The sequence below is a fragment of the Misgurnus anguillicaudatus genome, chromosome 18 (assembly GCF_027580225.2).
Source record: "Misgurnus anguillicaudatus chromosome 18, ASM2758022v2, whole genome shotgun sequence".
Lineage (NCBI taxonomy): Eukaryota > Metazoa > Chordata > Actinopteri > Cypriniformes > Cobitidae > Misgurnus > Misgurnus anguillicaudatus.
Window position 1 is genome coordinate 21,808,481 of NC_073354.2, and position 17,633 is coordinate 21,826,113.

Below are 17,633 nucleotides of genomic sequence, written 5' to 3' on the forward strand. Positions count from 1 at the left end.
TTAAAAAAAGAAAAGAATATGGGAATGATGAAGAAAACTGTAAGTATGTATTTATAAGCCTGGGCAATCCAGGCTATAGTCTAATAATCTAATGATGAGATCAAAGTTTGATCAATGATTTCAATGAATGATTTCACTATAATTTCAATCTTTGACATGGCCTTAGTCAGTCAAATATCAAGGTTATATTTTCACAGAATGATCTTTACATTATGTATGATGACTATGTAGAAAACAATAGGAAAAATGAAGGGCAGGGTTTTCACAGCTTGGGTCACAAATAACAAATTAAAAACTGCCTTTTCAACTACACACAAATTTGAGACTCATAAGAGCTACAAGTGACATGTTTTACTTGTTTTCCAACCAACAACTACCTAGAAAAACCCTATAACCTGGGATACACTGCACGATTTTTGGCTGTCCCAGACGAAAGATAGCCATGATCGTGAAACAATTGTCGTGATTTTTGCGATTGTTGCTCTTAAGCTGCATTAAGACTAACAGCGACTAGTAGGGGTGTCAACAATAATCGATTCGGCAATGCATCGATTCAGCATCGATGCAGCAAAGTGCCATAATCGATTATGTCACTGTTTATCTTCTGGGCTCGACTTACGCTGTGTGTAAATTCTCATCTCGGGTATATAATTGTCATTGTCTTAAAGCTGCTAAGCTTCCGTTTTTGTTGAGAATAGTTGCACTTGACTGATTAAAAATTTGCCTGGTTGTGTACAGTAAAATTCTGATGCATCACAATGCATCGTAGAATTGAATCGTTACCTTGTGAATCGTAATTGAATCGAATTGTGAGGGCAGTGCCAATGCACACCCCTAGCGACTAGCAGTAGCAGAGTGATGCGATCTTATTGATTTCAATGAAAGCTTGGCCACTTCCGGCAACACGAGCAACAGTGAACGTTGGCGACTAGATGGTGCGTGTCCGGTCGCGCATCAAAGGTGAGAAATTATTAATTTTATGCAAATTGTGAGCAACTTTCGGGAGCGACTACCAATGAGAACGAAGCAGTGAAGGCGCATCATCCGCCTTTGTCAGTTACTAGAGTGGACGTTACTCATTTGTTTATGACAACCAGATTTAGAAAAAGACGAGCGACACACAGCGACAAAGTCGCTTATAATGTAAATGTACCTTTACACCGCAACCGGTGTTGCGACTAAGGATAGCTTACAATAGTTTACTAACTGACAGTATTAGAAATTCAGCATGATAAAGGCACAGTGTGTTTGCTGGCACGACCTGCATACCGGTGTTTGTTTACCGGTAGCGCATGCTGATGACGTTTTGCGCTAACGTGTATCACAGCATCTAATCAATAGGTGTCAGTCTACATGCTTTTCGTACCCAAGTTTGAACACTCCATGTTGTACAGTGTGATAAGATCCTAATAGGATGGCAAAAATTCTGCAGTGTATCCCGGGCTTAAGTGTTTCTTTTGAAAATCTTCCGTGGGAATTTTCCAGTCATTTAACCTGAAGAAGAAAAGTTACAAATAAACTATGTAACTAAGAGACACAGATACTTATTTTTCCATTGCCTGTTATGCAAAAATTACTTAAGTGATTATCTGTGTGTTTTTCACATGTCCAATGTTATTTCAAGCTGTGTTTTTTTTAAAGTACTTTATTTTCTCTCTCATTTTAATAAAAGATTGAATTACGGACCAAATATTTTACCAGGTTCAGCCACAGTCTGGCATGCCTGTAACTGCAACATAGTTTAAACACGCAGCAGTGCAAAAGGACACATTTCACCGCATGAATAAATCAATGCCACCAATGGGATAAAGAGGAGCTAAAACACGGTACTACTACTACTGAGACAAACCGACTAACTGATTAGACATCAGCCAGCGGGATGTGTTCAAGTCAGTAAAGATGATCAGAAACCATTCACCAACAAGACATTTTTCTGCCAGTTTTCCAACAGCATATTTGCATAAATTAAACTCTCCTTAACTTTGTCGTTTTATGTTTCCAACTCTTTGATCGCTCTAAATCACAGCCCACTTCCTGTAACATGGTTACTACAAGTCATAGAAAATACCACCAGTAAACAAACACATATCAAATGACAGTGAAAATACAGACACTGCGGGTAGCCCTTGTGTGCAAGGTCTCACTGCTCACATTATAATGCGCTACAGATTCGCATTGTTCCCACATGACAGAAGATGCTCTGAAATGTCAGTTTCCTTGGTCTCCAGGCAACCGTCTGCCGAGTGTTGCATTGCAGAGCGGTTGTGCTGCTGGTTTATTCTTAATGAGAAAGCTGAAGTCCAATGACTATACATACATACACACCTACATAATCTGTCATACACACACTGCAGGAGAACCCAAGTGCTTCATCATAACATGGTTTCTAGATTTCGAAAGATTCATGATGCAAATTCAAAATAAAGCCGCACTGAAATATAAGATATATAAAGATAAAGCATACATTTATTCAAATTAAAGCCAAACATAATCTAACCTTTTGTGTTTACCAACGCTAATGAAATCCCAAATGTGGTGGCAGTAAGGAACAAAAGACAAAATCCTATTGAATCACTTGACATTTCAGTTTATGAATCATATTGGTAGAGATAGACATAGCGTATGCACTGATGAAAATATGAGATAATCTTCCTGCCGGTGACTCCCTGACCTTCCGATGGCTGGAAGGGGTGTGTGAAAAAATGGGCGTGCCGGCACACTAATCCTAACATACACATACACTCATCTTCCCTGGCTCAGTGTTGATGATGTAATGGGTGAATTTTCTCTTTAAGAGAGTTTTCCTCTACCTTCCGCTCTCACATGAATGGTGATGTAATAATTTTTAGAGGTTATAGTGCAGGTGCTTCTACAAAGCCAGGAGCAATTCAGAGGCTTAGTCATCCGCAGCTGCCAAATTATAGCCCACAACCTGACAGATGGGAGTAACTCGGGCTGACAGATCTTATGTAGGCTAATGAGAGACATACCTGTGAGGGAGACAAATATGAGTAACACATCATTGAGCACTTTTGCTAACAAATGTCTGAAAAAATCCAGCCAAGCACAGGGTCCTTCTATCGACCAAATGTGATCACTTCCTTGCTCGCAATTTGTCATTGCGATTCAGGAATTCTCTCTCGTAATGAAGGACTCTTAAGAGAAACCTCTCAATCGAAGCCTAAACTAACACTCACACTTAAAGCTGTAACTACCACTAATTGGTTTGCTTATGATCTAATTAGATTTATTAGCATCAAGATCCACTCAATGGCTGAAAGCTACTGTATGAATGAAAACATGTTTAAAACATTTTTTTAAACTCACAGCAGGGCTAAAGTGAAAAACAATGATAAAATATTGTTGTTTGATTTCCTAAAAAGTCTTATTTTTATATAAACGCCCACTTTGCATGGGAAATAGAGCTGCAACAACTCATTAATAAAGTTTGTGCATACAACGCATTTCTTAAACCAGTGGTTCTCAAACTGGGGTCCGGGGCCCCCAGGGGGGCCGCGAGATGGTGACAGGGGGGCCCCAGTTTTATGACATTTTTATAAAATATATTAATTTATCATGAATTATGTGAAATAAAACCTAAAAAAAATAAGGCAGCACTACTTTGTATAGTTTAATGTTTTGTTTAATTCAAATGTGAAGTTTTAGAACTGTTTTTTGTCATAAATTTTCTTTGGGGGGCCGCAAAAGAATGCACCGTACACAAAAGGGGCTGCACACTGAAAAACTTTGAGAACTACTGTCTTAAACTATTTCTTAATATAGCGTGAGCTTTTGACCAGCCAACTAGCTTGGTTAAAATCATAAAAAACCATTAAAACATAAATGCAAACAAACGCTGGTTAATAAAGGATTAATTTTATTTAATATAAACAATGTTGTATTTTTTAATTGTTGTTGGGTTTTCATAAAAATAGCATTGAACCACAAGCATCTGTTTTAAAGTAAGGGGGAAATCCAGGTTTTTATTACTGTAACAACGCATGTATATCACCACTTTCATATCATAATTACTTATTTATTTTGTTAATATTCATCAAGGTCTAAAGCTGAAGATTAAAATTAGTTTATTAATCTGTGGCAAAATTCTCAGCACATCCCTGAAGACTCAATTCATTTTGCTAATTGATATTTTGACATTTAAAGATTTTTTACTATTTAAAATCTGCACCACATTTTTTATTTAAGGCTTAACATATCTAAATCAAAAATATTATATTAGTTAAACTCTATAGTAGTGTGTGGCTTTTGCACTTTTAAAAGTACACTTCTACACCTGAATACCCTAATTTAGTTCCTTATTTAGCTATAATACGTGTAGTGGTGCCTCACGATTAGTCGTGACTAATCGTTCACAGAATAAAGGTTTTTGTTTACATAATATATGTGTGTGTACTGTGTACAACAATTGTGTGTGTGTGTGTGTGTGTGTGTGTATTTATACATAATTATTATACAAAGTACACACACATATATTATGTAAATAAAAACTTTTATTCTGCAAACGATTAGTCGGCAGCACTAAATACGTGAAAACATCAAGTAATTATCTGATTAGTCAATTAATTGAAAACTAATCGACCGATTAATCGATTGTGAAAATAATTGTTAGTTGCAGCCCAAATGTGAAATGAGCAAATAATTTATTTGCAAGTGTGCCATCTAGTTCAATATTGTTTTAACTCTACATCCAGCAATAACAGCCTCTTTGTAAAGCATGCATTACATTGGGACAGATTTATATATAACAATATATGCTAAAGACAGGCTCTTAAGAATAAACATTGGCCGCTTGTTTTAAACGCTGCCTGTGATCCATCAGAACCACACAAAAACACCAGAGTTATGTTTCGTATATATATATATATATATATATATATATATATATATATATATATATATATATATATATATCCTTACATACTATATCATTATTTACTTGTATATAATTGTAGAGTTGAGATTTCTGTATGGCTAACCATGGCAACGTGCGTGGGACTGGGTCTGATAAAACTGTTTATACAAATAATTGTGAATAGAACTGTATATCATTAGTTCTTATACGAGTATAGGAGAACCTCCTACTTCCTCATTACTTCATCAAGATTGGCCAGGGCCAATTCATCTAGAAATAATGTGAACAGTAAAACATTTACAGTAAAACATTTATTTATAACATACATTCATTGTTAAAATAAGTGCCAAAAAATATCAGGCCTCCAGGCATGAAAAATGCCTGGAGGTTTACAGAAAATGTGGTACTGGGCTGAACTCTCGACATCTCTTTGCAAAACCAAGGAAGGAAAAACAATAGTGCAGAGCACCCAAGAACAATACACATAATTGTAGCCTTTCAAATAAAAAGGACAACCGCTTTTATGTGAACAATGTCCTCCCCACATGCTTAACAAAACAGCAGAGAAGTGGGTAATTCTGTGCAGAATTTTTTGGACCTTTTAAAAGGGCACATTCCTTGTTACTGCAAAACCAGCACAATTGACTTAGTCATCCACTCTGTTGCACAGCCATAAGGACTTTCCAACTCAAAAAAATCTAATTTCTCTGCCTGTCACACACGTGTCTGCTCGGCTGGCTGATCACAAGGCCAGTTTTAGAGTCCCACCTTCGGGACGAGACACCAGTGACACTGGTGTCACCTGTGGTGGGAGGTGCGAGGTCAGCACGCATCACAGTATCAGAGACATGCGACCACCTGGCTCAGACAGCTGCGGCCTTAAAGGAGAATGATTAAAGCTTATGTGACTCACCTTGCTACAGATAAGAGACTGCGGGTAGGCAAGCAGTATGTTTTCATCTCTTCTGTCATAAATAACTTCCTGTGTCAATAGCGACCTAATTTTCCTCTGTGATGTTGTCGTTGCGGCAGTGGACAAAAAAGTACCAGTCTCATTTATTTGCCGGTATGTGGACTTGATGTAAAAAGGTGCACTGTGAACCTAGCGTGAAATCTTGAGATGTGGATTTGGGTGTGCACACACAAAACTGAAGATCAATATTTTTTACCCTACCCTATTTACAAATGTTTAACAACGAGTAGTTAGACTGCTTTGGCAATTAGTGCAATGCCAGTCAACACAAACAAATCACTACTACCACTTTCCTCATTAACATTTCCCAAGAACAGAGCCATAATTAATACATAAGAGCATTTCTGACATGCCATGAAAGAAGTCTTTCCACTACAGCCAATTATCAAAATCTTTCCAATCTCTCAATGACAACCTGCAGTGCACTTTAAAATATGAATTGAAAATGAAAAGTATAAGACTTTATATTTCTGTCATGCCGTGTGCAGTAAAAATGCTGATTTTTAATGCTCAGCTCCGTGGCAAGTCAGAAGACGTTACTCCTCGATTTCTTGCCTCTCTGAGTGACAACATTTAAAGGCCTCATCTATGCGTGGGCAAGAAAGTCATGAGCACCAGCATAATCCTGCATTTACACAACATTTAACAGGAGAAATATCAGCTCTAAGACACAGGTTTGGTCTGCCTGGTGCATGATGATAAACCCCTTCATTTTCGCCCATCAACTGCAGAAGACAGTGTTTATCCACTAAAGAGAAACCACATAGCCAGCAGTGTAAGGCTGATGCAGTCTCCCAAGCGCTTAATGTGTTATTTTGTGGCTTCTCATTACTCTTTTTCTCATGCTACCCCATCTTTGTCTGTTAGTTGGCCTATCTTCATTATTTGTAATGTATAAAAGGGGAGCTATGACTGAGAGTGATGCATTATATGGCTGAAATCTGTCAATCATAAACTGTGTGCATCACTTAAAGTTGCTTACAAAGCTGGATGCAAACAAATTTGCGGTTTAGATTAGATAGTAGTGAAAATACTGTAGGTAGAGCATTGCATTTGCAGTGCAAAGATCATAGTATGAATTCCTATACAACTGCTGATAAAAATCTACCTGGAATGCACTGTAAGTCGCTCTGGATAAAAGCCATAAATTAAATGTAAAAGTCAGTCAAACTATTTATTTACATTATTTAAACACAAACATGCGCAACCAAGTACATGTCTAACAAACATGCATGCCTAGTTACAATTAGGGCTGTGGCGAATAACCGCGTTTCCAATTAAAAAGACCTGTCTGAAATCGATTCTGAATCACAAGGCTGAGATTCTGTGTTTCATGCACAGCTTGTGCGTGTACTACGGCGTTTTGGTCAGTAGGAAGTCCTTATCAATCTAAAATCATTATGATTCGGAGTCGTTTATAACGTGCATTTACAAAAGCAACACCCGTTAAACGAAATCATTCGAAATATTCTTTATTATCATGAAAATACCTGAAACAATTTGAAAAACAGTGATATTATTCTTATAGACATTTCCTGGAATAGCATTTGTAATGGTACTACTTCTGTGGTACAAATGGAGTTTCGACGCATTTGCACAATTAAGCCGAAAATATATGTATTAGTATGCATGCATCCACGTGTAGCCGCAGGGAGTATACTTGGAAAGCTGCGCGGACACGTGCGCGAGCCGGACGTGGAAAAAAGGAATACCCCGGCCTTTAATCGTCACAGCCCTAGTTACAATGGTAATATTTGCCGCTTTTAAGTACTCTGATCTGTGTTTCTGTAAGCTTAACTTTTTCTCAGTGGCACAAAACATACCACAAGCAAGGGTTTGCTAAGCACATCATCATGTCCAATCTTGATGATGTTACACGTAATATAACAAACAAGACTAAATATTGTTTCTTAAAAGGGGTGTAAACTGGCTTTTTATGAAGATTTGATTGTGTTTATGGGGTGCACTGTATCATGTGTTCATGTTTTGTTTTTAAAAAAGCTCATTGTTTGTCACATATTTTACACAGCTGTTTCCATTCTCCTAAAAACGGGAAGTTAAGTTCCTGGTTCTATGAAGCCCCTTGCTCAGAAATGCGCAATATGTTTAGATTGGTTATCTGGCCCAGTGTATTGCAATTTGCTAACCAACACACATTGTTTAGAAACATCAAAATCATAATCAATTTAAAATAATTTTTCTCAGATCAGTTAAAGTTAAATATGTACTATAGAGAGGATAGACAAGAGTCTTTGTTGAGGCATAGCTGTGTCATTTTATCTGTGATGCACGCATCTACAAAAAAAAACATTTTTTTCTTTGGAAATGTGATTGAGCCATCAGGGTATGAATCAAGACAGACAGACAGGATGAAAAACGGAGCTTGCTCTTTTCTAACAGCTGTGATTGTACAGAGGCAAGGTACATTATTGGTAATTCTGCAGTACACAAGCTTATACTCAACTTGGTAAAAGTCAATACTGGAAAATTTCTCATGCATTGCTTTCGATTTGCTATCAAACTTTAGTAGGGGTGTCAAAGTAACGGTTTGGGAAAAAATAAAGGGTTAATAAAAATACAGGCACTCAGCACTCAGCACTAAGGGAATATTAACAGACAAGTGTGAAATTTACATACTAATACATTTGTTTAGAATTTTACATCTTTATTATATATTTGGTGTTGGGTAAGTTACTCAAAAAAGTAATGAATTACTACTATTCACTAATTACATTTTCAATCATGTAATTAGATTACTGTACAAATTACTCCCTCCAAAAAGTATTTAATTACCGCTCAAACTGTTCCCAGGGGACCCACTACTCTGCACATTTTGCACCATATTCAGATCATCAGCTCATTAAGTGAGCGATCCATGAACAGAACTGGGTGTGTCAGTTAAGGGAGACATAAAATATTCAGAGCAGTGGGTCCCCAGGGACAAAATTGAAAACAACTGTTCTAAATACTATTTAGTAAATGGTACAAAGATAGGCCTTAAACGGCTCAAATAAATCATATAAAAGAACATCAATTATTCTGGTCACACTTTTAAGGTTACGTTTACTCACTATTAACTTAAAGGATAATTCCGGTATTTAACACTTTGAGTCTCATTTCTGGTTTGTTTTGGATGAACTACAGTGATGGACACAGAAATGTTGACAATAGGTCGTGTCTTGACTTTTCGACTCATTTAGAAGCGTCTCTTGACTGCTTCAGAATGGAAGTCAATGGCCATGCACAAAATGTAATTAAAACAACACTTAACGTTCATTTTCAAAACTGTACTACTCACCGAGTGGTTCATGGTGTTCGTTGATGATTAAAAACAAATATATTGGCGCAATGTATGATTTCAATCCGTGTTATTTGCTATAGTGGAACTATTTTTTCAGATACCTCACAACCGCGTATATACTTCCGCTCTATATTTGAGTCTGAAGCATGAATGAACGTAGTCCAACAAACTGTAATAAAACGGTAGCATACTTTCAAAATCAAGTTTATTTATAACACTTACACCATCCTATATGTTTTTTTCATCGGCAGAACAATAAAGAAGATATTTTGCAGAAACCCCAGTGCTCCGTCATGCAAGTCAACCGATCCGCACACTTTAAGAGCTAAAGCATATATATCCAATACAACAGTAATCCTCCATAACTCCGTGTGACATATTGACGTCTTGTGAAGCAAATCAATTAGTTTTTGCAAGAAACTGAATGTTATTTACAACATGATTAGCGTGAATGTCAAAGCAGGAAGCGCGTTTTCCGTTTGAGGCGATCTCTTCCACTGGTGTGCATTTGGTGGCTGTTGGCTATGGATGTTGGTCTCTCTGCGCCACCTATAGAGCGGGAGCGTGAAGCGCACTTCCTGCTTGGCAAAAGCTCTGCATTAACGCTGTAAAATATTTATATATATATTCGAATCCTAAAACTGAAATACGGAACGAATATTCGAATATTCTGGTCCAGCCCTACAAATATGGGAAAAATTTATTCTGAGAGAAACCGAGCGAAAAAACATCAACCACATGTAAACAGTCCCTTTTCCTTTTCCGGCGGCGGCGGAGTGATATATCAGCGAGCAAACAGTCTTCCAGAGAAGTCAATGGAATTTTACAAAATGCCAAATAAAACACGACAGAAACTGTATTTCGCTACACAACTTGTTTTTGGTCATCAACGAACGCCACGGGCCACTCGGTGAGTAGCACAGTTTTGGAGGTGAACGTTGGGTGTTGTTTTGATGGCGTGTTTGTGCATGGCCATTGACTTCCATTCTGAAGCAGACAAGAGACGCTTCTAAACGAGTCAAAAACTCAGGACACGACCCATTGTCGGGATGTCTGTGTCCATCACTGTGGTTCATCCAGGACGGACCAGAAATGAGACTCAGGGTGTTAAATACCGGAATTATCCTTTAAATATTTAAGGCGGGTTCCACGATCTTTGAAAGCCAATGTTGACATTTGCAATAACCCAAACAAACACGCCCCTACCCCAATAGAATCTGGAGCTTCTTTTGATAGACCCGCCCCACACATACGCAAACCAGGCAGCGATGGTAGTTAGTAGACATGACCCTTAATGCTGATTGGCTACAAGTGTGTTTTGGTACCCGGCCCGACTTCGTTTTCCAAAGCATTTCTCAAAGATCGTGCACCCCAGCCTTTAACTAACTTGCCCTATTCTTAATTACTGCTTATTAATACTTAGTAAAGTAGTGGTTAAGTTTAAATATTGGTAGGAATTGGGTTGGATTTAGGATGTAGAATAAGATTTTGCAGAATAAGGCACTAATATGTGCTAAGTAGGGATACTCCGATCAATGCCGATCTCCACTATTCTGAATCGGACAGCCGATCTTATTACAGCTATTTCATGTATTACGGCTTTTGATCATTAAGTCCTTATCGATCTAAAATCACTGTTAGTTTGAGTCGTTTATAACATGCATTTGAAAAAGCAACACTCGTCAAACATAATTATTAAACATATTCTTTATTATCATGAAAATACATGAAAAGGTTTGAAGAACAGCATTATAAATATATCCTTCAGCCATTTCATGGAGCTGCGTGTCATCACAGCTGCGTGTGTATTGTTCTTCGTCTACAGCGCATTTTGAGTTTCTGCACGAGAGCGCCCCCTGGCTTTTGGATGTAGCGGCATTTCACCGTAATTTATTGAGAAACATAGAAAGCATTATCGGCCGATCGATCGGAGCATCCCTACTGCTAAGTACTAATAAACAGCCAATATCTTGGTAATATTAATGCTAATAACCAACCAGTTAACCACCAACCAGTTAACAGTGAAAAATTACTGGAACTAATTATTTAGTAACTAGTTACACTCAGCACTGATATTATTATTACATTAGCCTAATATACCGCAGTATATTAATAAAACAACAATATTGATAAGACAGAGGAAAACACTTACTGCTTATTATATTTCTTTTGTTCTTTATTACTCACTTGATTAAATAATAATAATTATTATTATAATAATTCATAATTTCTTGGAAAAACATAAAAACAATGCTTAGAATTATTTTAATATTATAATATTTAAAGGAGTGTGCGTACAATAGCATTTTTTTGCTAATAAATAATGCTATGACATTAAAATTGGTATAATTTACAGTACTTATTTATGAACTGCTTACATTTTGTCACTGTGACAACCATTATGTCGGTTTGCTCTTTGGTCCAATCAAGTATTTTTGGCTCATTAGGAGTGATGTGCTGTTGAAGTGGCCCATATAATGAGATCTTTACATAAAAAGAGACCAATGAAAGCTGACAGAGCCTGCATCAGGAGACATGATGGGCACTAATGCCAGCCAGAAAAAATCGAATAAAAAATATTTTCAAATGCATAACTGACAAGTGTTCAATCGCACAGTATGCAGAAAAGCAACCAACATATTAAACAGTATAAAGTTTTTTATCCTCATAAAATTGGGATTTTCTAACACTAACTTCCCAGTATACCAGTCCATCATCTATAAAAATATCACAAGGCCCTTGAAATGAAAGGATTTCATCCAACAAAACAAGGACACAACCTCTGTCTGAAAATAAAGTTATGCAAGCAGACCTGACAACTTTAGTGAAATTGAATTGCATTGAAACTGCAAAGACTCAACAGCAACAACAGGCTGCATTGATAAGATTAAAAAACAGATGCATTACATAACACTAAACTTAATCATTTTGTTTCTGCAAATCTCTTTCAATGTAAACATATCTTATAAAGCAAGAACCAGAATATTAGCAAGACTATTAAATTGATTTGGTCATTACAAAAAAAAACCTTCTCTGTTAGGCGTACAATCAAAAGTACAATCCACACTTTCTTATAAAAGAAAAACAAGCCTTTACTAAAAGATGATAATGACCCAAAAGCAGCATTACACTGCTTTCATCACAACCAGCCCCACAGGCCTCATTGATGCAGTCAAATGCAAGTATGTCAACCAGACAAACCCTGACTCCCTCTGTGAGAGAAACATCCACATTTTCACCAACAGTCCCTAGCAACACAGTCACAGGGATGGTAGGAGGAACAGACGAAAATAGCTAAGAGAGAGAGAACAGCAGGCGAAACAAGAGAGAACTCCATGGTGTAATTAACAGGAAAGGCTGTCAAACAACCACACACCATATAATTCCAACCTTCGGAGAATCACATAAAAAAATACGGAAATGGGAATGAAAAATAGAAGGCCTGAGATTTGACGTTTTACTGTGCAGCTATCAAATCACTTGAAAATACTAACGACTAATGAACAGGGGGCGGGGCTTGTGCTGACTCCAAGACTATAAACTATAAACAAGACAGAGTTTTCTAGTGTGTTTAGTTGGGTTGTAAAGATGATGGTGATGCTTATGTAAGATGTGTGGGAGTGAAATGCTCCAACAACCTGAAATAAACCGTTTCTAAACAACCGCACAAACTTTTGCACTATGAAATGTGACCTTTTCTGTGAAAACTAATTCTGAGATAAGGAGCATCGAAGTTTGTTTACACTTACATTTCAAATCTTTGACCGTCAGTAGACCTTTTGCGTGTTTGCAAACAGAGATGACTTTTTTTGTGGGCGGAGCCCAACTGGTGGCAGAAAGTGACAGCTCCGCAATAGGGGTGTGAAACGTTTTAGCGTTAAACTGTGAATTTTATGGATCCGGTGTTCTGTAGAAGTCTGTTTCATCTATATTTCTCTTAAGTGTAATGTTTCTTATAACGTTTTCACCAAGTTAAGTTTATTTTTTTAATAAATTAAAAGTTTAAATGGCTTGGCTACTGATATGTGTGCATGTATGTAATGTATATGTATTGTTATTTATAAGTAAATCAATTATTTTTACATTATGAATCGCTGACATACTTATAAGAGCAATACTATCATGTATTCTGTATAATATCATTTATTAAATATTTAATCATTTTCCTGTTGTCAATTTCTTCCTTATATTTATAGCCTACGTATTTGTTCTAAAACTATTATGTTTACATACAAATTAATTTGTATAGGCCTGTTTATATATTATTAACACTTTACATCGTGTGTGTGTGTGCTATGTTTATATATTTATTAGTAAACATCATAATTTAGAACAAACAGGAAGAAGACATAGGCTAAGATAGAAGGTAAAAAGAAGTAATAGAAAACGAAAAAAATGAGAAAACTTTAATAAATGGTAATATTATTGATATTATGAACTCATTCAAATCTTTAATCTTTCTAAATAAATTATAAACGTACGTGATGAAAACGCTATAAGAGACACATAGAGGGAACAGACTTCAACAAAACACCGGATATCTTCTCTAATTATTTTCTATTCAAATTATTAAAAGATTTCCAAATTATTTCATCACTCCAGTCTGTCCGGTTGAGGGTTATTGCAACCATAAACACCTACGTTTATCTTCAAATGGTGTCTTCGACGATGGTATACTATAAAAATGAAGGTCATCTATTGTGCATTCCTATTCTGACACTCAACAGCACAACAAGACATTTAGTGAGTTATACTGTTCGTTTCACTCGTGTCTCATTCATTTCCACTGTTTTTCTGCCACCACATGTGCGCGTGACGTAACTGTGACGTCGACTCGCAAAAGGTCTATATTCAAGATATCAAGGTTATATTTTCACAGAATGTTCTTTACATCGTGTAGGATGATTCTATTTTGAACAGTAGATCAGAAATGTCTTTAGAGCTGAATTTTCACAGGCACGGTCACAAATTTGGACTTTGATCCAATGGTTTCAAACTCATGATTCATAAATCGGGACGCTCCTTGTGCTACCATAGATTGATGTAGGAGGAAGCCTATCAGTGAGTCATTACATCCAAAAATGGCTTTGAGATGAGCGACAGGCTTCTCGTATAGATACGACCCTGCGCGTCACTGCCACCACACACACACAAACCCAACAATGTCCTGCTTCCATTTCTGGGAGGCAAATCTCCTTATCTCAAGTGCTGAGTGACAATCACCCGACGCAAAGCTTCTGGCTGCTGCGTATTTAAGCTCTGCAGAGAAAAACAAGAGTAGCGCTCACGCTGCGCAGATCCTCACTGCACCAGATTTCCTTTCTCTCCGCCTATTTTGCCAGAGAGAAGAGCAGAGCGTGTCGGGGGACGTGATTCACGAGTCCTAATGGTGAAGATTCTGCACTGCTGATGCACAAGTTTAGCTGTGACTCAGAAAAGTTAATGTGATCTCAATCCAGCTGTTCAATCCTGTGCCCTAGAGCGAGATACTCACCCGTTGCTTCAAAAAACAACTGATTGGGAAGTCTGTTATGGATACAGAAACACCTGCTAACTACTTAATGACTGGATAAAAAGCGATTTAAATATAGCTCAGGCCGATTAATACGATATTTGGCTATTTTCAAATAATCTGCCTCGGATGATTTGAGAATGTTCCAAAGAGCACCATTTATACAAAGTTTACATGGTCAATAACATAAATTTGCTTAAATTTGTTTAGTGATCTAGAAAGAAGGTTTTTTAGGAGTCAAGCCCCGAATAGGTAAAGAACTAATTTTTCCATTTTAAATCCCTGATTTTTAAAATGAACTTTTGCAACCAATGTATGTGCCATTAATATAATAACTATGTATTGTGTTTGTTTCTATCAGATGGTGCTGTCCTGAAGCAGTTTGGCAGAAATACTGTTGAAATCTGGAATGAAAGTGAAAAAATGACAAATGTTCTGCTGCTTAGACATTGGCAATAAAAAAGCGTTGATTTTTAAGCTGTCAAATGTTATATTATTTTATAACTGTGTGCCAACCAGCCAAGTTGCAAGGTTGTTATAACTATGCTCAGTTGTGTAGCATTATAAAGAACTCAATCTGTTCGTTTTGACTAAAAAAATAGATTTATTAGAGATTGGAAAAGATCACAGAAATGCAATCTTAAAGTGTATAAAGAATTCTGGCAACACACTAATGTTTATTTTTAGAGGACACATGGTATTAAATGCACCTTTAAGGCATTGTAAATCACTTTAGATAAAAGCGTCTGCGAAATGCATAAATGTAATGTATTGTAATGGTGTTCATAGATAGAGACTGTGGAGCAGACAGGAAGACCTGCCCAATTTTATAACATAGCTTTTGTCCCTATTCTATCTTTATGAATGAATGAATGTGATGACAGCCAGATGCTCCAAACTGAGGTCTAGGCAGGTCATTACATTTCCTGGGTTGTAGCCAATAGCATAATTTTCCTCCACCGAGAGTGTACGGTGGCCAGAATGGCTCATATCATTTACACAGCCCAGGAAATGATGCTTTCCCCATTCCAGAATAGGAAGAAATGACACGGTCAGGAATGTCAGGGAAAAATGTGGGAGAAAATTGTTAGGGCCAGGTTTTACAGACAAGCCTTAGATTTAGCCAGGATTAGGCCTTTTTTAATTATGACATTTAGGTGGATTTTATAAATGTGACTTAGAAAAAAACATTACTGGTGTGCATCTTGAGACAAAACAATGGTACAGATAGATTTTAAGATCAGTTAGGTCTCGCTGCTCAAACATGCGATTAAGTCTAGGGTTAGGCTTAAAGGGACACACCACTTTTTTTTTTTGAAAATATGCTCATTTTCCAGCTCCCCTAGAGTTAAACATTAGTTATTTTACCGTTTTGGAGTCCATTTAGCCGATCTCCGGGTCTGGCGGTACACCTTTCAGCATAGCTTAGCATAATCCATTTAATCTGATTAGCATCGCGCTAAAAATGACCAAAGAGTTTTGATATTTTTTCCATCCAAAACTTGACTCTTCTGTAGTTACATTGTGTAGTAAGACAGACGGAAAATTAAAAGTTGCGATTTTCTAGGTCGAAATGGCTATGAACTATACTCTCATTCTGGCATAATAATCAAGCACTTTGCTGCCGTAACATGGCTGCAGGAGGCGCAATGATATTACGCAGCACCTGAAAATAGTCCCCTGGGTTACTTTCAATAACAGGGGCCTATTTTTGGGCACTGCATAATATCATTGCGATATAACTACAAAAGAGTCAAGTTTTAAATAGGTAAAATATCAAAACTCTTTGGTCATTTTTGATCACAATGCTAATGGTCTAATCAGATTCAATGGATTATGCTAAGCTATGCTAAAAGTGGTAGCGTCAGACGCGGAGATCAGCTGAATGGATTCCAAAATGGTAAAAATCAAATGTTTAACTCTAGGGGAGCTCGAAAATTATTTTCTTTAAGTCTTGCTTAAACTGGGCTTACATGTTTAAGTTTAGGATCACTTGACTAAGATGTTCCTTATTATTAAAAAAACATTTAAGCTAAATGAATGAAATTAATTTTATTGCTATTAATTTTATTGACAACATAAAAAATGTATTCATTACAAAAGTAACATTTTGTTTAAAAAGAGAAAATTAATAAATGATCCTAAGCCTTTGACCGGTAGTGTGGGAGTATGTATGAAAGTTGACACACGGGACCCCAGTTTTATATACAGAGCTTACAGAAAACAATGCAAAAGTTGTTCTATCATTTACACAGTACCCAACCTTAAAACTAACTTCTAAAACTTCAGTCTACCTGTTTGCGGCTTTGCAAGCACTGGTATTTCCTACAGGAAAAGCAAATCTATGTCCGACAAATGACATTTTGACTCCTGTAATACACATTCTTGTCCTGCATCTAATGCAACCATTTTTGAAGCGTTTGAACCAGTTCAACTTTGAAAAACCATCCTGAGACGGATGGATTCTGCTCTGTACCATCTCAGCATTTTTAAACACAAGAACACACACGTCCTGTGTGAATAGCCTATAATGCCGCTTGTGTGAATATGCAGGTTTGGATGTTCAGAAAACAAAAGGCTTTTTGTGCTCAGGTCACACAGCAAATGACGACTTCTTGCCCGAAGGCTTTTGACAGGCGCTGTCAGACTTTGTACTCCCTTGCGGGGAAATGGAGGAAGTTTCTGAGGGTAACACAGGATCAACCTGGAGGTCTGAAAGTAAACACGTACCGAGTTCAGAGAGAACAAACGTTTTATGGAACAAGGTTGAATTTCCTTTCAATGCAATGTTATTGCATTTGCTGAAAAGTGCTGTACAAGTGCTAATTAGCTTTCTGTATTGACTAAGCGCAAGAACAAAAATCTCAAGCTTAGTGCTCCTCGGTTAATAGCTTGTTCATTTTGCAAACATTGATTCTGGTCATTAATACATGATTAGCGCGATGCAGAATGAATGCATGTCAAAACAAGATGC

The 17,633-nt window shown here is 37.0% G+C and overlaps 1 protein-coding gene across 7 annotated transcripts in view; it reads right to left on the reverse strand.

The window, feature by feature from the left end:
* Positions 1 to 17,633, reverse strand: part of sipa1l1 (signal-induced proliferation-associated 1 like 1) — a 105,968-nt gene that overhangs the window by 38,523 nt on the left and 49,812 nt on the right. The window lies entirely within an intron of this gene.